The sequence below is a fragment of the Ornithorhynchus anatinus genome, chromosome 5, assembly GCF_004115215.2.
Source record: "Ornithorhynchus anatinus isolate Pmale09 chromosome 5, mOrnAna1.pri.v4, whole genome shotgun sequence".
NCBI classification, from domain to species: Eukaryota; Metazoa; Chordata; class Mammalia; order Monotremata; family Ornithorhynchidae; genus Ornithorhynchus; species Ornithorhynchus anatinus.
The window spans coordinates 97503731-97528516 of record NC_041732.1 but is presented as its reverse complement, the minus strand read 5'-3'; the positions used below and the strand labels follow the sequence as shown (position 1 = coordinate 97528516).

The 24786-nt window shown below is 44.3% G+C and overlaps 1 protein-coding gene and 1 non-coding gene across 2 annotated transcripts in view; both read right to left on the bottom strand.

Annotated features, from left to right (window-relative positions):
• Positions 1-3283, bottom strand: part of L3MBTL4 (L3MBTL histone methyl-lysine binding protein 4) — a 437216-nt gene extending 433933 nt beyond the window's left edge. The window contains exon 1 of the mRNA XM_029064475.2: positions 3196-3283. The gene's annotated coding sequence lies outside the window, so the exon portion shown is untranslated. The remainder of the gene's footprint in view (positions 1-3195) is intronic.
• A 13821-nt stretch (positions 3284-17104) lies between these two features.
• LOC114812523 lies at positions 17105-17242 on the bottom strand. The gene has a single exon (XR_003760174.1). It is a non-coding gene; the product is annotated as a small nucleolar RNA SNORA7 (small nucleolar RNA).
• Between the last annotated feature and the right edge of the window lie 7544 nt (positions 17243-24786).

Here is a 24786-nt window from a genome sequence, read left to right as displayed (position 1 = left end):
AGCACTTACTGTGCACAAAGCATTGTCCCACAAGGGGCTCACAGACTCAATCCCCATTTTACAGATCAAGTAACTGAGGCATAGAAAAATGAAGTGACTTGCCCCAAGTAACACAGCAGACAAATGGCAGAGCTGGGATAGAGAAGCAATGTGGCTTAGTGGAAAGAGCAGGGGCTTAGGAGTCAGAGGTCATGGGATCTAATCCGCCACCTGTCAGCTGAGTGACTTGGGGCAAGTCACTTAACTTCTTGGTGCCTCAGTTACCTCATCTGTAAAATGGGGATTAAGACTGTGAGCCTCACATGGGACAACCTGATTACCCTGTATCTACCCCAGGATTTAGAACAGTGCTTGGCACATAGAAAGCCCTTAACAAATCCCAACATTATTATAACTCTTGCCCTTTTGACTCCCAGACCATGCTCGATATAGCACTTTGCAATGTGCTCCATGGCTGCTTTACTTCCTTACTTGTACCACCCGCTCCCCATCTGAAACCTCACTGACAGGGGTGAAAGTGGAAATATGCGCACCATTATCACTATACACTGGACCTGGATCCCAGAATCTTTGAGCCTGGAGCAGGATTTATCCCTCATTTATTAAGGGAGACCCCGGTCATCGTCACACCAGGATCGCACTCATAGGCCACACCTCAATGCCAGGGGCCTATGAAAAAAAGATTCTCCATCCAGATTTGGACTTCAACCTGCCTACTCAATGTTCAGCCCCTGGTGAACAGAGGAGGGGAGAGTCTAAGATAAAACGCCTGTCAGCTGTGAGACTTTGGGCAAGTCACTTCACCTCTCGGTGCCTCAGTTACCTCATCTGTAAAATGGGGATTAAGTCTGTGAGCCCCATGTGGAACAACCTGATTATATTTTGTCCCTCCCCCAGCACTTAGAACAGTTCTCCAGACATAGGAAGCGCTTTACAAATACCAACATTATTTGCTCTTCCCCCTTCCCCTCAGCACTGTGCTCATTTGTATATATTACTTATTACTCTATTTATTTTGTTAATGAGATGTATATCTCCTTGATTCTATTTATCTTGATGATGTTGTCCTGTTTTGGTTTTGCTCTGTTTTGCTTTGCTGTCTCCCCTGTTTAGACCGTGAGCCCGTCATTGGGCAGGGAGTGTCTCTATCTGTTGCCAAATTGTACATTCCAAGCGCTTAGTACAGTGCTCTGCACAGTCAGCGCTCAATAAATACTACTGAATATTATAAGCCAAGGACAGAGCTGCGGGCAATGACAGGCCCAGGATGGAACAGCTCTAACCGCCATCACCACCTCTACACCGATCCCGAGGGTGTGCAAAGCGCTGGTCTTTCCTGTCTCTGCAAAACTCACATTTACTTTGATCAACCTTCGCCGTTTCTTCCAAACTCGTTTCGACTCTGACTTTCTGCACGGGTTGACCATTTGGAAAGCTGAACTAATTAAAAGTTGCGGCCCATTTTCCACATCCCCCTCCCCAAAACCCTTGCAGGGAAAACACTTCGATACCTTTGGTGGAGCCAAAACACACAAGATAAGTAGCCATCGGAGAGAGTAAATAAGGTTCTGCTTCAATAAACTCTACTTTGCCCTGCAAAATCCCTGTTGGAGCAGGGACAGTCCCTCCCTGCTGTCCTAGGGCCTGGAAAGGATGGGTCACCCTGGGTTTCCAGCTTATTTTCCCGGTTCCTTTTTGTTGACTGGTTTGTCGCTTGGTGCATCCCGACGGGGAGGGGCAGAGGGATGCAATAATAATAATAATAATGGCATGTGTTAAGCGCTTACTATGTGCAAAGCACTGTTCTAAGCGCTGGAGAGGATTCAAGGTGATCAGGTTGTCCCACAGGGGTCTCACAGTCAATCCCCATTTAACAGATGAGATAACTGAGGCCCAGAGAGGTTAAGTGACTTGCCCAAAGTCACACAGCTGACAAACGGCTGAGCCGGGATTTGAACCCACGACCTCTGACTCCCAAGCCCGTGCTCTTTCCACTGAGCCACGCTGCTTCTTCTCCCTCCCTTTTCTCCCCAGGGCAGTTGGGGAAGCTAACCGACCGCCCCTCCTCCGGATGACTAATGTGTGGCTCAGTGGAAAGAGCCCGGGCTTGGGAGTCAGAAGTCATGGGTTCGAATCCCTCCTCTGTCACATGTCAGCTGGGTGACTGTGGGCAAGTCACTTAACTTCTCTGGGCCTCAGTTACCTAATCTGTAAAACGGGGATTAACTGTGCGCCTCACGTGGGACAACCTGATTCCCCTGTGTCTACCCCAGCGCTTAGAAAAGTGCTCTGCACATAGCAAGCGCTTAACAAATACCAACATTATTAATAATAATGGTATTTGTTGATGGTAAATTTGTTGATAAATCTGATGGTAAATGTGTTGATGGTAAAGACGGGCAGGGGCGAGGAAAAGAAATAAAATAACAAATCAAGCCTGCAGCTGGTCGGTTCAGCTCCAAAGTGTCCGGAGAAAGATGCCCGCAGCTGCTGGAGGAGGAGGAGCAGCTCACCCTGCACCCCCAGACCCGGCCGGTCCCGGGAGGGGGGGCGAAGGCAAAGGTCAGGGGGTGCCCCAGGAAGACCCCAGGGCAAGGGGGGTATCCCAGCAAAAGCCCCCCAACCCCCGAGATGAGACCAAAAGGAGAAGAGGGGAGCAGCGGGGAGCTCTTGCCCCGTCCCCCACGCCTCCGGGGTAAAAAGCGGGGCGAGCCCCGACCCTTTTCGGGGCTGCTGCAAGTGTTGGCCCATCATCCCTCACCTTCCAGAAGCACGGACACGTGTCCCGAGCTGGGGGGGGGGGGGGGGGGGTCCAGGTGCCCGAAGGTCGCAGGAGTGGCCGAGGCCCGGGGGGCACGAGGTGCACCCGTTGCACGGTTGCACGGGGTGCAAGCGTTGCACCGGGTGCAGGGTTGCACCGGGTGCACCCGTTGCACGGTTGTACGGGGTGCCCGCGTTGCACGGGGCGCATCCGTTGCACGGTTGTACGAGGTGCACGCGTTGCACGGGGCGCACGGGATCCGCGCAGAGCGGGACAGGAGGCGGCGGAAAAGCAGGGCGCCGCCGGCACAAACAGAAAGAGAAAGGAAGGAAGGAAGGGGAAGGGAGCGGAGAGGAGAGGAAAGCCGGCCCTCGCCCACCCTGCCGGGCGTCCCCGGATCCCGCGCCCCCCCCGGCCCGGGAGCGCTTCCTTACCCCGGCCACGGCCGCGCAGCGAGCCCGCCGCCACAGGGGGCGCTCTGCCGGAGGACGGACGGAACGACGGACGGGACGATTGATTGACAGGCGGGGCCGCCAGCTGGGAGGAGGCCGCAGCCAATGCCGACGCCGCGCGGCCGGAGGGGGCGGGGCCTGAGCAGGGGGCGGGGCCTAGGGCAGGGGGCGGGGCCTAGGGCAGGGGGCGGGGCTGGGGAATAATAAATGTTGGTATTTGTTAAGCGCTTACTCTATGCAGAGCACTTTTCTAAGCGCTGGGGGAGATGCGGGGTCATCAGCTTGTCCCACGTGGGGCTCAGAATGTTGGTATTTGTTAAGCCCTTTCTCTGTGCAGAGCACTGTTCTAAGCGCTGGGGGAGATACAGGGTCATCAGCTTGTCCCACGGGTGGCTCCCAGTCTTCATCCCCCTTTTCCAGATGAGGTCACTGAGGCATAGAGAAGTTAATAATAATAGTAATGTTGGTATTTGTTAAGCGCTTACTCTGTGCAGAGCACTGTTCTAAGCGCTGGGGGAATCAAGATGATCAGGTTGTCCCACGTGGGGCTCAGAATGTTGGTATTTGTTAAGCCCTTACTCTGTGCAGAGCACTGTTCTAAGCGCTGGGGGAGATACAGGGTCATCAGCTTGTCCCACGGGAGGCTCCCAGTCTTCATCCCCCTTTTCCAGATGAGGTCACTGAGGCCCAGAGAAGTTAATGATAATAGTAATGTTGGTATTTGTTAAGCGCTTACTCTATGCAGAGCGCTGTTCTAAGCGCTGGGGGGGATACAAGGTCATCAGGTGTCCCACGTGAGGCTCCCAGTCTTCATCCCCATTTTAATAATAATAATGTTGGTATTTGTTAAGCCCTTACTCTGTGCAGAGCACTGAGCTAAGCACTAGGGTATATACGGGGCATCAGGTGGTCCCACGTGAGGCTCCCAGTCTTCATCCCATTTTAATAGTAATAAAGTTGGTATTTGTTAAGCGCTTACTCTGTGCAGAGCACTGTTCTAAGCACTTGGAATCTCTTCCCCTCTTCAAAACCCTACTTAAAACTCACCTCCTCCAAGAGGCATTCCCAGACTGAGCTCCTCTTCTCCCTCTACTCCCTCTACCACCCCCCTTCACCTCTCCGCAGCTTAACCCTCTTTTCCCCACATTTCCCTCTGCTCCTCCCCCTCTAACCTTCCCATCCCCTCAGCACTGTACTCGTCTGCTCAACTGTATATATTTTCATTACCCCATTTATTTTGTCAATGAAATGTACATCGCCTTGATTCTATTTAGTTGCCATTGTTTTTACGAGATGTTCTTCCCCTTGACTCTATTTATCGCCATTGTTCTCGTCTGTCCGTCTCCCCCGATTAGACCGTAAGCCCATCAAACGGCAGGGACTGTCCCTATCTGTTGCCAACTTGTTCATTCCAAATGCTTAGTACAGTGCTCTGCACATAGTAAGCGCTCAATAAATACTATTGAATGAATTAATAATAGATAGAGACAGTCCCTGTCCTTTGACGGGCTTACAGTCTAATCGCGGGAGATGGACAGACAAGAACAATGGCAATAAATAGAATCAAGGGGAAGAACATATTAAAACAATAGCAAATCAATAGAATCAAGGTGATGTACACCTCATTAACAAAATAAATAGGGTAATAAAGATATATACAGTTGGCGCTTACTATGTGCAGAGCACTGTTCTAAGCGCTGGGGTAGATACAGGGTGAGCAGGTTGTCCCAAGTGGGGCTCACAGTCTTCATCCCCATTTTACAGATGAGGTAACTGAGGCACAGAGAAGTGAAGTGACTTGCCCACAGTCACACAGCTGACACGTGGCAGAGGCTGGATTCGAACCCATGACCTCTGACTCCCAGCCCAGGTTCTTTCCCCTGAGCTACAATGTTTCTCTTCTTACAGCAGCATGGCTCAGGGGAAAGAGCCCGGGCTGGAGAGTCAGAGGTCGTGGGTTCGCATCCCGCCTCTGCTGCTTGCCAGCCGCGTGACTTTGGGCAGGTCACTGCACTTCTTTGGGCCTCAGTTCCCTCAGCTGGAAAATGGGGATGAAGAATGTGAGTCCTACATGAGACAACTTGATCACCTTAAGTGCTTAGAACAGTGTTTTGCACATAGTAAGCACTTAACAAATACCATTATCATTATTCTTGTATCGGTGAATACAATCGTCACTGAATCTTTTCAACAACTTGCACACTCTCCACGAAGCGGGAATTGAGACTAGCAAATGAACATCACTTCAGTTTGCTGCTTAAAAGCAGAATCATTAGTATCCAATATTTAATAAATAATAATACTTATGGTATTTGTTAAGCGCTTACTATGTGCAGAGCACTGTTCTAAGCGCTGGGGTAGATACAGGGTAATCAGATTGTCCCACGTGGGGCTCACATTTTTCAAGACCCATTTTTACAATTGAGGTCACTGAGGCCCAGAGAAATTAAGTGATTTGCCCAAGGTCACACAGCAAGACAAGTGGCGGATTCAGGATTAGAACCCACGACCTCTGACTCCCAAGCCTGGGCTCTTTCCATTTTGTTGAGTACAGCGTGCTTTGAAACTCTACAAAACAAAAAAAGTTCTGCCCTGTGATTACAACCGAGTAAATAATGAAGTGTTCACCAAGTGAAATTGCTAATGGCAAATCTTAGTCTCAAACTAATTTTAATATTGATATTGCTATAAAAATTAAAAACTGATTTTAACACAATAAACTCTAGTAGTAATTGCATTTATTAAGTGTTTGCTAGGTGCAGAACACTGCGATAAGCGCTAAATTCATACCAAACCATATCACCAACTACAAGATTCCAGGTGAATAAATATGATAGAACGATGGGGGAAAACACATTCCGATCAGCATCGATTTGATAATAAAACCACCAATCCTGGAAATATATTCACTTAAATCCATTGCCAGTGCTAACTAGAGTTGTTTAATCACACCGTGTCCTTAGTTTCAACTGTAGAATTGATTCACAGAGCAACTCCTCAGTGGCATTTTTACCAACAGTTTGGGAATGTTTATTCCATTTAAATGACTCATTACTGAAAAGAAAGCAAGTATGAAACTCTAGTAGTCACCTCATAGAAAGCAGATCACCTCAATTCAGAACTCTTCTTAAAAGTCATATTTTGTAGATAGTGGATAAGTACAACTGAATCCATTCAAAGGGCCGAAGGCAGTTGAAAGTTACATCTTCAAATTATATGGAAAAAGAATCAGTAAAGAGTTTATGCAATTCATAGAAAATAAAAGAACTCGAGTAAAATCTTTTCTATTTGAACAAGTGATGATGAGATTAAAATAACCAAGTTCTTGATAAAATAGACTTCTTTCCATGGACAGTGGTGAAGAGAGAGAGAGAGATCAGAGGGGTTCTTTTAAAAAGTATTTTTATGGTGATCACTGTTATTAAGTTGAATTTTCCCAGAGTCCCAGAAGTAAACTGGGCCTTTTTTTGAGGGGAGGAGGCCGGGGGCAGAGGGGCTAAATTTTTCATGCACCAGATGTGAGCGTGAAGGGGCTAGAGAGTCCTAAATGGTTTGTGCTTGTACATATATATATGCATATATATACACACACACACACACACACACACAAATATACATATATACATATGTACATATATATGTTTCCACTATGTTCATTTATTCATTCAATCCTATTCATTGAATGAATGAATGTATATGTTCGTTCCACTATGTTCATTTATTTGTTCAATCCTATTCATTGAGTGTTTACTATATATATATACATATATATATATATGCACTACATAGTCTATTGGTAGACTGAAAGAGTGATGCTTCCTCCCCCATTAAGCATTTCCTAAATTCTAAGCACTGTGTTGATGAAAGACATTCATATCAGACACAGTCCTTGGCCCCATGGAGAATGTCATAGTGGATAGAATATGGGCCTGGGAGTCAGAAGGTCATAGATTCTAATCCCAGCTTCTCCATTTGTCTGCTGTGTAACCTTGGGCAAGTCACATTACTTCTCTGTGCTTCAGTTACCTCATCTTTAAAGCAGGAATTGAGACTATGAGCTTCACGTGGGACAGGGACTGTGCCTTACCCAATTTGCTGGTAATAATACTGATGGTATTTGTCTACCCCAGGGTTTAGTACAGTGCCTGGCACAGAGTAGGTGCTTAACAAATACCATTATTATTATCTGAAAGGGAGGAAGAATAGATATTTTATCTCCATTTTACTGATGAGGAAAATTGAGGTATAGAGAGGTTAAGTGACTTTCCTAGTCTCACAGAGCTGGCAAGTTGGAGGTGCCAAAAGCAGAACCCACATCTCCCGACTCCCATCCAGTCTTGTACTCTTTCCACTGTGTTCATTTATTCATTCAATTCTATTCAGTGAGTGTTTACTGAGGGCAAAGCACTGTACTAAGCCCTTGGAAAGTACAATTTGGCAACAAAGAAAGACAATCCCTACTCAAAATGGGTTCACAGCCTAGAAGGGGAGAGACAGACAACAAAACAAAACAAGGAGACAGGCATCAATAGCATCAATATAAATTCATAGAATTATAGACATATACACATCATTATTAAAATCAATAGAGTAGTAAATAATATATACAAATATAGACAAGTGCTGTGGGGAAAGGAAGGGGGTAGAGCAAAAGGAAGGTGTAGGGGGAATGGAGAGGGGAGGAGGAGCAGAGGGAACGGGAGGGCTCAGTCTGGGAAAGCCTCCTGGAGGAGGTGAGCTCTCAGGAGGGCTTTGATGAGGAGAAGAGAGTTAGTTTGGTGGAGGTGAGAAGGGAGGGCATTCCAGGACAGCGGGAGGATGTGGGCCAGGGGTCGACGGCGGGACAGGCAAGAACAAAGCACAGTGAGGAGGTTAGAGGCAGAGGAGCGGATTGTGCAGGCTGCACACTCCGATAATGTCCCACTGCCTCTAATGTTATTATTTTGTATTATATATTTTTCCACTTTCTGTAGAATTTGCCCACTCTAAACATCTGGAAGGAACTTTTCATCATCACAGGCAAAAATAATTGCTCTGTTTTCCATTTAAAATACATAGATTATTTGAGCTAAAAGATAGCATGGATTTAGTGTACAAGCCTAACAGAATTATGAAGGAATAAAATCAAATTTGAAAATAAACAAGGCAAAAAAATAGCCCATTCTTCAGTGTCAGTGCTATTTACTGAGATTTCATCCTCTTATTAAAACCAATATAAAATCAACACCTAGAAATCTACTTCCCCTCTCCATCCACTTGAGCTGGTGTAAATGCTGTGAAATTGGCCCAGAATTGGCTAGGGTGTGTGGGGAAACTGACAGCGAGAGAGAACCTGGAAGGAACAATGGGTCCTGGGCAACTGACCCCACCCTTTCTTCCTCAAATGCCCTTCCAAAATGCATATATTATAAATTATTTATTTACATCAATGCCTATCTTCCCCTCTAGACTTAAAGCTCATGGTGGGCAGGGAATGTGTCCATAATAATAATAATAAATAATAAGACCTGTAGTATTTGTTAAGCTCTTGCTATGTTCCAGGCATTGTACGTAGCGCTGGGGTGGAGACAAGCAAATCAGGTTGGACACAGGCCCCGGTCCCATATGGGGCTCATAGTTTCAATCCCCATTTTACAGATGAGGTAACTGAGGACCAGAGAAAGAAGTGACTTGCCCAAGGTCACGCAGTAGACAGTGGTGGACCTGAGATTAGAACCCACAACCGTCTGGCTCCCAGACCTGTGTTCCAGCCCCTGTGCTATGCTGCTTCTCAGAGTGGCTACCACCTCTGTTGTACTGTACTCTCCCAAGCATTTAGTATAGTACTAAACACATAATAAGCTCAATAAATACCACTGTTGCCATTGTTCAGGGTAAACTACTGGTCGCTCAAGCTCTTTTCCACCCAGTTTTCAAACCCCAATTAAAGTCTGACTTCTCAATGAAACCAAGAGACTGAAAATTCCCTGTTCCCCACAAAATAAATGAGTGGAAATTTGGAAGAGTTGGAATTTTCTCTTTAAATTTCAATTTATGTCAATTGAGTTTAAATCAAATATGACTGATGGATTTAAATGAGAAAGTATGACACGTTATCAAGCGATCACCAAAAGAGAAATAGCATTCGCTAATGATATTACATCCCTGCTTTTCAGGTCTGATTATTTCCAATTCTGTGAATTCATTTTGAAGTTAAATTCTCATATAACTAATGATGAATCAATATTTTGCATGGTTTAAATATTTAATTATACACAAACTATGCATTATATTTTTTAAGTATGTTTGTTGAACCAAATACTTTCTCCTGTTGTTAAATCTGTATAATTAGGACCAATTTTACATACCCCAGAAAATTATATTTTCCTATTTTTCTATGCTTTCAGAATTACTAAATTTAGTTACTGCCTTCAAGTACCATCATGTATTTCATTTCCTCTCATCGAATTAAATACAAATAAATTAAATACCGTGTTTTTGAGTACTGAGATGTTATATAGTATTATTAGTAACATCAATCAATAGTATTTATTGAGCAGCTACTGAGCAAAGAAAGCAGCATGTCTTAATGGAAAGAGCACGGGCTTGGGAGTCAGAGGATGTGTGTTCTAATCCTGGCCCGTCCACTTGTCAGCTTGGTGACTTTGGGCAAGTCATTTCACTTCTCTGTGCCTCAGTTACTCCGTCTATAAAATGGGGATTAAGACTGTGAGCCCCACGTGGGACAACCTGATTACCTTGTATCTACCCCACTGCTTAGAACAGTGCTTAGGCACATAGTAAATGCTTAACAAATACCATCATCATTGTTAAGGGCTTCGAGAAGTGTGGTACAGGAAGAAGACATTAGTACACTGCTCAAGTGCGTAGTACAATGCTCTGCACATAGTAAGTGCTCAATAAATACGAACGAATGAATGAATGAATGAATGAATGAATGAATGAATGACCTGATCTATGGCCTGAAGGGAGTTCAGTATGAAATGGGGAATAGTGACACCAAATAATTTACAGTTAAGATGTGAATGGATAGATGAACAGAGGGATAAATAAATGTCAATAGAAAGTATTTACCAATCAATCCTTCATCAGTCATATTTATTGGGTAGTTATTCTGTGCAGAGCACTGTACTAAACTCTTGGGAGAGTACACAATTATGCAGTTGGTAGGCACATTCTCTGCCCACAAGGAACTTACAGTCTACAGAGTTTTCGGGGTGTAGAAACTGAAGGACAACTTTCCCAAACTGCTGTGGGTACTGGCCCCTTGGCTTGACGCTAGTTAGAGTGATGAGAAGGAAGTAAATGAATTTCTGTGAGCCACATGGTCTGATCTGATTCTTAATGTCTGTCTCCCCCTCTTCAGACTGCAAGCTCATTATAGGCAAGGAATATGTGTTTGTTGTTGTTGTCTTGTACTCTCCCAAGTGCTTAGTACAGTGTTCTGCACATATTATGCACTCAATAAGTACGAGTGAATGAATGAATGAATCCCACCCCACGTGGATTTTCCCAGCATCGCATGAGGCCACAGTCCCACAGGCCATTTCGAAACCTCAATGAATATCCATTTTTGGCCTTGCCTACAGCTCAGATATCTCCATTTCTTTGTTCTTCTGTGGTGTTACTCACTGTGTCCTGAACTCATCTATCTCGCTGCTGACCCCTTTCCTAAATCCTCCCACTAGCCTGGAACTCCTGTCCCTGCTGTATCATCCAGATCCCCACTCTCTCCACCTTCAGAGCGTTACTAAAGTCACCTCTCCTCCAAGAGGCCTTCCTGAATTAAGCCCTCTTTTCCCCCGGCTCGCTCTCCCTTCTGCGTCATCTATGCACCACAATCTGTGACCTTTGGATCCTTGATATTCTAACCACCCCTAACCCCTCAGTACTTATGTACATATCTTGAAATTACATGTTATAAATTACTTATTTGTTCATATTAATGTCTGTCTCCACCTCTAGCCTGCAAGCTTGACAGCAGGGTCCATGTCTGCTAATTCAGTTGTACTCTCCCAGTGCTTAGTACATTGCTTTGCACTTAGTAAGTGCTCAATAAATTTGATTGATTGATTATTTTAATTTTATGAAAACTCTGATAAATGTTTCAGGAAGCAGGACATTTTCAACATCCAAATACTTGGTGCAGAACACAGCCATGGATTTCTCTTCCCATCATCTCACCTCTGACCCTTGTTCTCATCCCGTCGTCTCACCCCTGACCCCTCACCCATGCCCTCCCTACAGCCTGGACCTTCCTCCTACTTTATGTTCAACAGACCCTCACTCTCCGTAACTTGAAAGCCTTCTTAAGGTCACATCTCCTCCAAGAGACCTCCCTTGACTAAACCCTCATTTCCTCCAATGATAATAATAATAATGATGGTGTTTGTTAAGCACTTTACTTTGTGCCAGGCACTGTACTAAGTGCTGGGATGGATACAAGCAGATCAAGTTGGATTCAGTCCCTGTCCCATGTGGGGCTCACAGTCTCAATCTCCATTTTACAGATGAGGTGACTGAGGCACAGAAAAGTGAAGTGACTTGCCACAGTCACACAGCAGGTAAGGGTAGGAGCTGAGATTAGGACCCATGACCTTCTGACTCCCAAGCCCGTGCTCTATCCATTACGCAGTGCTACTCCTTCTCTTTTCTGCATCACCCACAGATGTGGATTTGAACCCTACATTCACTCCACCTATAGTCCCATAGCATTTATGTGCATGTCAGTAATTCATTTTCACATGGGACTGCCCCTATAGACCTTAAGCTCCTTGTAAGCAGAGAACATGTCTACCAACTTGGGTGTATTGTATTCCCCCAAGTGCTTAGTATAGTGCTCTGCACAGATTAAGCACTCAGATTAAGCACTCTTACTCTATCCTAATCCTCCTTGACCTCTCAGCTGCCTTTGACACTGTAGACCATCTCCTTCTCCTCCACACCTTATCTCACCTTGGCTTCACTGACTTGGTCCTCTCCTGGTTCTCCTCTTATCTCTCTGGCCGTTCATTCTCGGTCTCCTTCACAGGCTTCTCCTCCCCCTCCCATCCTCTAACTGTAGGAGTTCCTCAAGGGTCAGTTCTCGGCCCTCTTCTGTTCTCCATCTACACTCACTCCCTTGGTGAACTCATTCGCTCTCATGGCTTCACCTACCATCTCTATGCAGATGACACACAGATCTATATCTCTGCCCTTGTCCTCTCCCCCTCCCTTCAGGCTCGTATCTCCTCCTGCCTCTGGGACGTCTCTACCTGGATGTCTGCCCACCACCTAAAACTCAGCATGTCCAAAACTGAGCTCCTCATCTTCCCTCCCAAGCCCTGTCCTCTTCCTGACTTCCCTATTCAATCATTCGATAGTATTTATTGAGCACTTGCTATGTGCAGAGCACTGTACTAAGCGTTTGGAATGTACAAATCGGTAGCAGGTACAGTCCCTGCCCTTTGACGAGCTTAAAGTCTAATCGGGGGAGACGGACAGACAAGAACAATGGCAAGAAATAGAATCGAGGGGAAGAACATCTCATTAAAACAATAACAAATAAATAGAATCAAGGTGATGTACATCTCATTAACAAAATAAATGGGGTAATGAAGATATATACGGTTGAGCGGACGAGTACAGTGCTGAGAGGATGGGACAGAAGAGGGGGAGGAGCAGAGGGAAAGGGGGAGAAGAGGGTTTAGGTGTGGAGAGGTGAAGGGGGGGTGGTTAGAGGGAGCAGAGGGAAAAGGGGAGTTCAGTCTGGGAAGGCCTCTTGGAGGAGGTGAGCTTTAAGTAGGGTTTTGAAGAGGGAAAGATAATTAGTTTGGTGGAGGTGAGGAGTGAGGGCGTTCCAGGACCGCGGGAGGACGTGGCCCGGGGGTCGACGGCGGGATAGGAGAGACTGAGGGACGGTGAGGAGGTGGGCGGCAGAGGAGCGGAGCGTGCAGGGTGGGCAGTAGAAAGAGAGAAGAGAGGAGAGGTAGGAAGGGGCAAGGGGATGGAGAGCCTTGAAGCCTAGAGTGAGAAGTTTTTGTTGTGAGAAGTGAGTGAGTGAGAAGATTTACTTGTATCCACTCCAGCGCTTAATACGGTGCCTGGCACAAGGTAAGCGCTTAACAAATACCATAATTATTTTATTATAACTATGTACTTTTTGCCAAGAGATCAGGGATGGGGATGGGTGATAACCCAGCAGAATGGGCAGAAAGTCCACTGGAAGCTAGGGCCTCAGGTAGAATTCAGGTGTTGAGGTCTGTGATTTGGGAAGAATGGGAAGAAGCCTTGGGAGAGTTCCATGAGGAGGGAAACAGTCTACATCTTCTTTACCGCTAACTCTGGTAGAATTTATTTCCATAATCAGGACTAAAGAAGCATCTTTAGAATGTGTGCATTGGACCATCCGACTACAACTAAATTCTTATTTTTCAGGGGTGAGGATAAGCACAGCACTGAATTCAGGCATATCAAACCTATTTCTGTAGTACTCAGTTTAAATATTTTCTGACCCTTCCTATAATGAGCTAACAGTCTGTCTTCCATAAAATCATTATAAAGACTAAGCTGCATGTCTACTGATTTAAATCTTTCAAATGACAAAAATATCTAAGGAAAAAAAGACAGAAAGAACTCACAGACAATCTGTCTTCAGGATAAGGCTCAAAATAATCGTGTTATAATTGAAGGTTTGAATGAGGACATGAGGTGAAGTTCAGAAGAGCCCACTAGTTATTGGAAATTAGAGACAGGTTTCCAGGGATAGGGAAGAGGGCACTTACTACAACTTCCAGAGCTTGGAAGCAGCGTGGCTCAGTGGAAAGAGCACGGACTTTGGAGTCAGAGGTCATGAGTTCGAATCCCAGCTCCGCCACTTGTCAGCTGTGTGACTGTGTGCAAGTCACTTAACTTCTCTGTGCCTCAGTTGCCTCATCTGTAAAATGGGGATTAAGACTGTGAACCCCACGTGGGACATCCTGATTCCCCTGTGTCTACCCCAGCGCTTAGAACAGTGCTCGGCACATAGTAAGCGCTTAACAAATACCAACATTATTATTATTATTATTATTCCAGAGCCCCCATACACTAACAATAATAATAATAATGATAATGTTGGTATTTAACTGCTTACTACGTGCCAAGCACTGTTCTAAGTGCTGGAGTAGATACAGGTTAATCAGGTTTTCCCACATGAGGCTCACAGTCTTAATACCCATTTTAGAGATGAGGTAACTGAGGCACTGAGAAGTTAAGTGACTTGCCCACAGTCACACAGCTAAGTGAAAGAGGTGGGATTCGAACTCATGACCTCTGACTCCCAAGCCTATGCTCTTCCACTACAGTGTAAGCTCCTTCAGAGCAGCGATCACGAAGCGGCATGGCATAATGGATAGAGCTCGGTCCTGGGAGTCAGAAGGTCATGGGTTCTAATTCCAGCCCCACCACTTGCCTGCAGTGTGACCATGGGCAAATCACTTTACTTCTTTGTGACTCAGTTACCTCATCTGTAAAATGGAGATTGAGACTGTGAGTCCCAAGTGGGATAGGGACTATGTCCAACTTGATTTGCTAGTATCCACCCCATTGCTTGCCACTTGTCAGCTGTGTGACTGTGGGCAAGTCACTTAACTTCTCTGTGCCTCAGTGACCTCATCTGTAAAATGGGGATTAAGACTGTGAGCCTCACGAGGGACAACCTTGTTTTAATGAGATGTTCTTCCCCTTGATTCTATTTATTGCCATTGTTCTTGTCTGTCTGTCTCCCCCGATTAGACTGTAAGCCCATCAAAGGGCAGGGACTGTATCTATCTGTTACCGATTTGTCCATTCCAAGCGCTTAGTACAGTGCTCTGCACATAGTAAGCGCTCAGTAAATATTATTGAATGAATGAAGTACACAATACATACTATTGATTAATCGGGTCCATTTATTAACATTGGCCATTTGGAGGAACAGGTCTGTACTGTGATTTTCCTGTTTGACCTAAAGAAGAGATGTTTGAGAAACAGGCAAAATAAATCAATTAACTTGTAGTGTTTATTGAGTACTTCCTGCCTGCTGAGAATCTGGGAGAGGACTGTAGAGTTAAGGCACGATTCCCATGACCTCACATTTGGTTTCTGTAATTCTCAACCACTTCTACTCTAAAATTTTAGTTAAACTTAAAATCTAACTTACCCCTTTAAGTTCCCCACCTTTTTCATTTGTTGAAATAATGACTAGCTTTCCCCCAGACAAGTGGATTTCAACTATCCTGAAGGACCCCTCCATTCTTCCAGAAATCACGGCATTGCAATACGTGATACACTTTGCAATTCTTCAGAACTTCTTTTAGCACAGAATATATTTGGATGTGAAAGAACACCTCGAATAGCTTTTATTCTTCAATGTTCAGATGAAATGACTCGATCGTGGTTTACTATGGTAGACCTTAAAAATGAAATTTCATAAGCTACAAAGTGTTGGATATGTCTTAGAATTGCTAAAAATCTACATTTCTTTTTATGTCATCCTGACACAGACTCAATTCTGTCCGTCTTCATTTTTTTAATCCCCTTTAGACCATTTAAGTAGATAACGAGGAGCACAGTACTGCATTAAGATATACTTTCATATATTAGAATATATCCTATGTCCTTATAACAAAGACGGTTTAGATGTCTAGAAGGGTTAGGCCTTATGGGATTCATAGAACATTATAAAAATAAAATAGAAAGTAAAGAATCTATGCTAATACTTCCCTCTCCATATACGCCAGACCACCACATTCCCACCTTCAGAGTCTTATTAAAATTATACATCTTCCAACAGGCCTTCCCTGATTAAGCCTTCTTTTCTCCGGCTCCTTCTCCCTTCTGCACTGTCTATGGACTTGCATTTGCTATTCACCCCACCCTCAACCCCACAGTATGTATGAATATTTCAATAAAGTATTTATATTAATGTCTGCCTCCCCCTCTAGACTGTTAGCTCTTTGTGGGCCAGGAACACGTATACCAACTTTGTTGTACTCTACCAAGCACTTAGTACAGTGGTCTGCACCTAGTAAGCGCTCAATACATGGCACTGATTGCATGATTATTTAATAGGTGCACCCACATTTCTTTAGCAGGAGAACTCAAAGATAGCAGGGATTGTATTTTCATTGTTTAGTAATGTTATAAAACAGAAATCCTAAGTTAGTTATCAAAAAATCCTTCCTGCTATTACAGTTTAATTTCTATCATGTACTCATTACCAGCAAAACATAGAGAATCTACCCATTCTCTTTAAAAAATTTGCCCTCTGTCCCAAGGCTCTGACTACTGTAATTTAGTCTGAGAGGTATTTTCTCAGAGGATGTCAACACCAAGCAGGAAAATACCGGCCTTTCTCTGAACTCCTTTTGGGGCTCGCACTGACCAAGAGATTAATGTCTTTCTAATTATAATTAATGCATTACATGGAGTTCATTTTAAAGTCTGATGTTTTTTAATTTGTGATGAATAGGCTACCAGAAAAGATGCTTCCTGATGGACATAATTGCTGCTATCGCATTTATTCCCCAGAGGTATCGTGAAGTCATTTTTTCAGAGAAACATCAGAGGCAATATTGGGTCTGAGTTGAATTAACATTGGCTAGAATATTTCAGTTCAACCACTTCTACTGTCAACAAGTTCTTCATTATTTCTAAACTAAGAACTCACTTGTCTTGTCTTATGTCGTCGAGTCGCCTCTGACCCATAGCGATGCCATGGACACATCTCTCCCAGAACTCCCCACCTCCACCCTTTCTGGTAATGGATCCATAGAGTTTTCGTGGTAAAAATACAGGAGTGGTTTACCATTGCCTCGTTCTGCACAGTAAACCTAAGTCTCCACCCTCAACCCTCTCCCATGCCGCTGCTGCCCAGCACAGGTGAATTTTGACTTGTAGCAGATTGCCTGCCACTCACTAGCCACTGGCCAAGCTAGGAATGGAATAGGTAGGCCTCTGCTTGACTCTCCCTACCGTAGTCGAGACTGGTAGAGAACTGGAAACTCTCCAGGTGTGACCCTGACAGGGGAAGAACTGACTAGCTTTGATTTAAGCCCATTTCCTGAAGATACCCTTTGTAGAGATGGAGAGAAGTCTCAGTAAGTACCCTCTCATACCAAGGTTTCCCTTAAAACTTTGGAAGACAGTTAGTGACCCTTGGTCTTCTTTTCTGCAGGCCAAAACTCTATTTTAGGGCAGGATTATCTTACCGCATTGGCACGGAATATTTCTGCTTTTATACTACAATGAAATGTTTGCTCTTTTTGAGCAAAGCTGCGTGGCTACTCATAGGACAGACTACACTGAACAGAAGGAAGGGAGAAATAGGCAATCACTTAGTTAATTAGCTCTAGGTAATCGGCCAGTCTGTATAGCACCATTTTTTTTGGTCTTCAATTGACCATCACATGACCAAGTCTCCATTTCTTTTCCTTTTGTCATTTTGCATAACTGATCGTGATCTGCTTGGAATCCCCCTGATTTTTTTCAGCCATACTTGTATCTAATTAATCATTCCCACTGCTTTTGACTCGATACTTCATCTTCTATTGCCTTCCCTAATGAATGTGTCCCAGCTTCACTGGAACATTTTCTAGCTTACTACAGTCACTTTGAATTCCAATCCTGGCTTCTGAAATGTGAACAACTCTGCCTAATTTGCTGTCAGTCAATCAGTCATCCAGTCAATTGCATTTATTGAGCACTTACTTTATGCAGAGCACTATACAAAGCACTTGGGAGAGTACAAGCACTTAGAGTCACAGCGTGGCTTAGTGGAAACAGCCTGGGGTTGGGAGTCAGAGGTCGTGGGTTCTAATCCCAGATCCTCCACTAATCAGCTGTGTGACTTTGGGCAAGTTATTTCACTTCTCTGTGCCTCAGTTACCTCATCTGTAAAATAGGAATTAAGACTGTGAGTCCCACGGGGGACAACCTCATTACCTTGTATCTACTACAGCGCTTAGAACAATGCTTGACACATAGTAAGCATTTCACATATACCATTATTATTATTGTTACAATACTACCAACACAATGAGATGGCTCTCAATTGAGAAGCAGCATGGACTAGTGGAAAGAGCACTGACCTGGGTGTCAGAGGACTTGAGTTCTAATCCTGGCTATATCACTTGTCTTCTGTATGACTTTGGGAAAGTCACTTAACTCTTCGGTGCCTCAGTTATCTCATTGGTAAAATGGAGATTAAGATTCGGAGCCCCCTGTGGGACATGGACTGTGTCCAACCTGGTTAACTTACATTTACCCCAGAGCTTAGTACAGTGCCTGGCACATAGTAAACTCTTAACAAACAACATGAAAATACAAATTCTATCATTCAAACTATCGATGAGTAATACCATTCTCTGGACCAACCTGTAAAGGATGACACTTTATACCACATGTCAGCTGTGTGACTCTGGGCAAATCACTTAACTTCTCTGTGCCTCAGTTACCTCATTTGTAAAATGGGGATTAAGACTGTGAGCCCCATGTGGGACAACCAGATTGCCTTCTATCTACCCCAGTGCTTAGAACAATGCTTGGCACATTGATGAGAAACAGTGTGGCTCAGTGGAAAGAGCCCGGGCTTGGGAGTCAGAGATCACGGGTTTGAATCCTGGCTCTGCCACTTGTCAGCTGTTGGACTGTGGGCAAATCACTTAACTTGTCTGTGCCTCAGTTACCTCATCTGTAAAATGGGGGTTAAGACTGTGAGCCTCACAGGGGACAATCAGAATACCCTGCATCTACCCCAGCACTTAGAACAGTGCTGTGCACATGGTAAGTCCTTAACGAATACCAACATTATTATTGATTAATAAATAAATTATGTATATTCACATAGATGCTCCAGGATGAAGGAAGGGTAAATAAGTGCTCGGAAGAGTCCACTATAGAAGAGTTGGTAGACAAGTTACCTGCCCACAAGGAGTTTCCAGTCTAGAAGGGGAGACAGCCCACTGGGGAGCTGTCTTGTGATTCTGAGAAAGGCTTAGAATCTCCACCACAGAATTTCCAAATCTTTAAGAGTTGGATAAGCAAGATTTCCAATTCCCAAATCTCCTGGAAAATATCTTCTCGGGCAATATATTTGCAGATAAATATGTTCAGAAGCTAAAGAGATGAGATGAGCCAAGGAAGGAGTTTTAGGCAGGAAAGCAAGGTAGATATTGGAAGACAAAAACGTTGGTGGGAGAAAGTGAGAGAGAAAGAAAAAGACAAGGTGACCCCACTCAGTAGAGATATTATGTAGTTAGCTGTTGTTTTTTGTCATAGATCCACTGGGTACATCAAGCAGGGAATGTCACTGTTTATTGTTGTATTATTAATAATAATAATAATAATAATGGTTTTTGTTAAATTCTTACTATGTGCTGGGCACTGTACTAAGCACTGGAGTGGATACAAACAGACAGGGTTGGACACAGTCTCTGTCCCACATTGGGCTCATCTGTCCCCATTTTACAGATGAGGTAACTGAGGCACAGATAAGTGAAGTGTTTTGTCCAAGGTCACACAGCAGTCAAGTAGTGGAGCCGGGATTAGAACCCTTGCATTTTTAACTCCCGAATTGTACTTTAGAGAAGCAGCGTGGCTCAGTGGAAAGAGCCCGGGCTTTGGAGTCAGAGATCGTGAGTTTGAATCCCAGCTCTGCCACTTGTCAGCTGTGTGACTGTGGGCAAGTCACTTCACTTCTCTGTGCCTCAGTTACCTCATCTGTAAAATGGGGATTAAGACTGTGAGCTCCACGTGGGACAACCTGAGTCCCCTGTGTCTACCCCAGCGCTTAGAACAGTGCTCGGCACATAGTAAGCGCTTAACAAATACCAACATTAACATTAACATTACTTTCCCAAGCACTTATTACAGTGCTATGCACACAGTAAGCACTTAATAAATACCACTGAATGAATGAATGACTAAGAAATCATCTGCTTCTGACCCCAGGGTCAAAAGGTTGGCACTAATGGGTTCCAGATAAGCCTTTGTATAGCCTACATTCCTTAATTTAAATAAATGATAGCTTCTATTTAAAGTATCAAAAATAAATGACTAATGTATACTCATCCTGTGCGAAAGGCTAGTGTTCGTATTTCTATTTATTCCTGGCAATATTATGTTTCTTTTGTTTCAAAACTGATAAGAAAACTGCCATCATTAATCATGAGGTGAGCAACAGAACTAACATCACGTAAATAAGGGGATCATAAGGACATGCACAAAAATGTTCTCGGTGGCAATTTGTCCATCTCCTGTAATTGCTGAGGGATGCCCTCTGATACCCACAGATCACTGCCTTCCCCTCCCAGAACCCTAAAGATACGGACACTACTTCCTTGAGGTGGCACTTAGGGGCAAAAGGCAAGGTGAAGGGGAAGCTGGGTGTTTAGAATTGAAAATGCCCACATAAAGGCGTAGCCTGGCATAGTGGATAGATCACGGGCCTGGAAGTCAGGAGGTCATGGGTTCAGGAGATCATGGGTTCTAATCCCAGCTCCACCACTTGTTGCTATGTGAAACTTGGGCAAGTCACTTCACTTCTCTGGGCCTCAGGAACCTCAACTATAAAATGGAGGTTGAGACTGTGAGCCCCATGTGGGAAAGGGATGGTGTCCAACCGGATTTGCTCGTATCCATCCCATCACTTAGAACAATGCCTGGCATATAGTATGCCCTTAAAAAATACTGCAATTATTATTATTATTGTTCTGGGGGATTCATTCTACCAGTCAGGGGACAGACAGCTGAGCTCTAGGAGATGGCTCTGAGAAAAGTTGGGGAAGGAAGGGTTGCAGTGCCTTTTTAAGCATCCTCCTTCAGAGGGGGATCAAGACCCTTACTCCCCAGCATGAGTTTTAGTCCTTCTTGGACCCCCTCCATGCTCAATATCTAAGCAAGAATAAAGACAATAGTAATTATGGTATTTGTGATGCAGTTACTGTATGCCAAGCACTTTACTAAGCAAAGCAGCATGGCTCAGTGGAAAGAGCACGGGGTTAGGGGTCAGAGGTCATAGGTTCTAATTCCAGCTCTGCCACCTCTCACTTGTGTGACTTTGGGAAAGTCACTTAACTTCGCGGTGCCTCAGTTCCCTCATCTGTAAAATGGGGATGAAGACTGTGAGCCTTACATGGGACAATCTGATTACCCTGTATCTACTTCAGCACTTAGAACAGTGCTCGGCACATAGTAAGCGATTAACAAATACCAACATTATTATTATTATATAATGCAATGAGATCTGAGACTGAGTCTCCTAACCACAGGGGCTCTCAAACAGGGTGACCAAGTGGAAAGAGCAGTGCTCTGCACACAGTAAGTGCTCAATAAACATGATTGAATGAATGAAGACCACAGGTCTGGATGTCGGAAGATGCAAGTCCTACTCCTGGCTCTGCTACTTGCTTGCCGTGTTACCTTGGGCGAGTCACTTAACTTCTCTAGGCAGGGAATGTGTCTACCAACTCTTCTTATATTGTATTCTCTCAAGCACTTAGTACTGAGAAGCAGCGTGGCTTAGGGGAAAGAGTATGGGCTTTGGAGTCAGAGGATGTGAGTTCTAATACCAGCTCTGCCACTTGTCTGCTGTGTGACCTTGGGCAAGCCACTTAACTTCTCTGTGGCTCAGTTACCTCATCTGTAAAATGGGGATTAAGACTGTGAGCCCCACGTGGGACAAACTGATTACCTTGTATCTACTCCAACGCTCAGAACAGTGCTTGGCACATATTAAGGGCTTAACAAATACCATAATTATTAATTATAACTATTAGTACAGTGCACTGCACACAGTAAGTGCTCAATAAAATCACTGATTGATTGATTCTCTATGCATCAGTGTCTTCATCTGCAAAATGGGGTTTCAATACCTGTTCCTACTACTTAGACTGTGAGCCCCATGTAGGATAGAGACTGTGTCCCACCTGATTATCTTGTATCCACATAGTAGATACACATAATAAGCATTTAACAAATACCCCAGTATTGTGAAGAGGAAGGGAGAAAAGGTATTTATTCCCCATTTCACAGCTGAGGAAACTGAGGCACAGAGAAGTTAAATGAGTTGCCTAAAGTCCTACAGCAGGGAAATGGTAAAGCTGAGGTTAAAACCCAGGTCATCTCACCCCCGGGCCTTAACGCTTTCCACTAGGCTACATGGCTTCTCTCCAAGCAGAAAGTTTTGGAGTTTAAAGCCCTGGTAAGATGACCCATTAAAGGCCAGTGTTTGTGGCTTGTGGGATCTCTCAAATTTCTAAAACCTGTTCTGGGTCTGTCCTGTAGCTCATAAGCTCCTTGTGGGCAGGAACGTGCCTATCAACTTCAGACCATAAATGCTGAATAAATATGATTGATTGATTGATTGACTGATAGCTCTGTCCCCCTCTAGACTTTAAGCTCCTTGTAGGCAGGAGACATGCCTACCAACTCTGTTATAGTGTCCTCCCCCGAGTGCTCAGTTCAGTGCTGTGCACTCAGCAAGCGCTCCATAAATTCCACCGATTCATTAGTGTTGACTGCATGAACAATCCCCATTTCTCCAAAGTTTAGCGGACAGTAGCTGCTAAATGCTGGACAGTGATTGAATGCTATGGTAAATGCCCAAGGCAGCTGTAACTAAAGAGGAAAGATTGATAAGGCTTATCAAGGGCCAGAAAATGATCCCTGACGAACTCTCACTTCCTCTTGCTCCAAGAGCTGTGATACAATCTTGCCATCTTTCAGTTTCACTCCACACGAAGGCTTTCAGTCCCAGATGAGTTTGATGGAGCGGTTTTCCTTGAGCTATGTTGTTTAGGTCAGGATGAAATATCTGCTTCTTTCAGAGAGCTTGACAGCTTGCCTCTCAATCTCGATTGGAGACTTTCTCACTCTGCAACAAGTGCAAATGCACCTGCCATTTAAGCTGGGCCCATTTTATGCTGGGAGTTTGGGCCAATTCCTGAACAACGACTAAAATACCCCAGCCACACTCCTTAAAGTCATTGCCACGTGTGACCTCTCTAGTTTGCTCCTAAATACCAACCTACTCACTGTGCCTTGATCTGGCCTCTCTCATCATCAATCCCTTGCTAATGTAAGCTTTCCTGCCTGGAACGCCCATCATTTTCAAGTCTGACAGACCATCGTATTCCCCAGATTGAAAACACTATTTTAGGGTTTCTCTTCCTAGTAACCTTCCCTGATTAATCTATCATAGACTGTAAACAGGCTCTGGGCATAGAAAGTGCCTACCAACTCTGTTGGTAGCATGACATAGTGAGAAGTAGCATGGGCCTGGGAGTGAGATAGTTATGGGTTCTAATCCTGGGTCTGCCACTTGTCTGCTCTCTGGCTTTGGGCAAGTCACTTAACTTCTCTGGGCCTCAGTTACCTCATTTGTAAAATGGGGAGTAGGACTCTGAGGCCCATGCGGGACAGAGACTGTGACCAACTCCATTTGCTTGTGTCCACCCCAACTCTTAATAAGTGCCTGGCACTTATTAAGGGTTTAACAAATACCACAATTATTATTATTATTTTGAACTCATCCAAGCAGTTAGTGCAGTGCTGTGCACCCAGAGTAAATGCTAAATAACTACGATTGAGTGATTGATTGATTCACTCCATCCTATTTTCTCTTTATTCTCTGTCACCTTTGCACTCAGATCTTACCCCCATAATCATCATTATCAAATGCTGTCGAGTTGTTTCCAATCCTTAGCGACTCTATGGACCTATTTTCTTCAGAACGTCCTATCTTTGCTCTTCTGTAGTTGTTCTGGTATGTGTAGGCATAGAGATTTCTTGGTTAAAAAAATACAGAAGTGGTTTACTGTTCCCTTCTTCCACAAAGTAGAAACTTAAGTCTCTGCCACAGTCTTCTGATCACATTTTGATCACTTGATCATCTGCCTCTGACTCTTTCTTATGCTGCTGCTGCCCAGCACAAATGAATGGACTCTGATGCTTCGGCTTAGACCTTTCCATTACGAGTAACCTTGGTGAGAGAATGTCTTTGAATGGCATAACTCTAAGCTTCATTAACCTATGCAAACTCTCCTGTCCCTATAAGGAGTTGGTTGATAGGAGAGCTTCCCCACTAAGCACTCTGATAATCACGCCTCCACCTCCCTCCCTTTCCCCCCCCCCCGCCCCCGCCCCCGCCCCCGCCCGCACAGCTATGTAAAGATTGTTTTACTCCACTGCTTTTTCAAAGGAGTTTCTTGAAATGCCTGGGTCCATCACCAGATTATGTGTTCTTTGAGATTAGGGATTTTGTCTACCAATTTTACTGTTCTCTCTCAACACAGTTCAGTGTGGTAGTACAGGCCTCTGCATAAAGTGCTCAATAAATATCACTGATTGATTGATTAAATATTTTTATGTCCATCTCCTCCATTTGAATGTAAGATCCTTGTGAACCGGAATAGGGCATATCTTTATTTTGTACTTCCCAAGCACCTAGTTCAGTGCTCTACGTCAAATGGGCACTTGATAGTTAACTACCATTACTATTTCTTCTAGTACTACTATCAATCATATTTATTGAGCATTTACTGTGTGCAGTACACTGTACTAAGCATTTTGGAG